The sequence below is a fragment of the Trypanosoma equiperdum genome (genome assembly GCF_001457755.1).
Source record: "Trypanosoma equiperdum strain OVI genome assembly, contig: ctg_913, whole genome shotgun sequence".
Lineage (NCBI taxonomy): Eukaryota > Euglenozoa > Kinetoplastea > Trypanosomatida > Trypanosomatidae > Trypanosoma > Trypanosoma equiperdum.
In genome coordinates this window covers 1,294-2,165 of record NW_027124880.1, presented here as the reverse complement: position 1 = coordinate 2,165, position 872 = coordinate 1,294, and positions in this window count along the sequence as shown.

Below are 872 nucleotides of genomic sequence, written 5' to 3'. Positions count from 1 at the left end.
TGGTTTTGGACTTATGAATGCAGAATATTATTTTGTATGGTTATATTTATATAAATACACTTTCCTCCCCAATATTATACAGCTGTCTGAAAGATGGTGAAATTTTTATAAAAAAGTAAGTTTTAATTGAACAATAGGTTTAAGAGAAAGAAAGTAAGTTTTAAGATATCGAAGATGCTGATGCAGATACGGTCGATCTTCTCTAAGGTAGAGTGTGTAATAAATGTCAGGGAATTTATGGAATTTTTGTAAAAAGGGGTCGGCACCTTTTTCTTTCAACTTTCGGCCACCACAGAACCAGAGAGCTACATACCACGTGGATGGTATTCTTGCAATCGAGAATGAAAACGCTAATGGTGTTTACTTTGACAGAGAACAGAAAATGGATTTGGGATCGCTAAGACAATTGATGGTAAGCTTTGCATTGCCACAAAACTAAGATTTCCAAAAGGCTATTTTGAGGAGGCAAGAGAAGCACTACGTGTGGAATGGGCGACTTCAGAAGTCACAAAATCAGCACTTTATCACCAATTTAAAAGTGCATGTGCACAACCCACCGACGAAAATTTTCGAGTGCAGCACGAATCAAATGAGCAGCTGAGCGGGATGCAACAGCAACTGAGACATATGGAAGAATTAAGTGCACAACAAGCAGCGTACATTGAGGTCCATGTCCAAACAATTGCTACGCTGGAGAAAAGACAGCCGAATACTCAAGGCCAGAGAGGTGACTCAGAGGAGTGTCAGGAGCAACCGAGAAAATTGGTCTCGGGTAAAACCAGACGTATAGATGAATGTGCATGAAAAGGCACTTTTCCACCTAAAGAAATACCTCAACCAATTTCACAAGGAATTGGATTTCGAGGAATCCA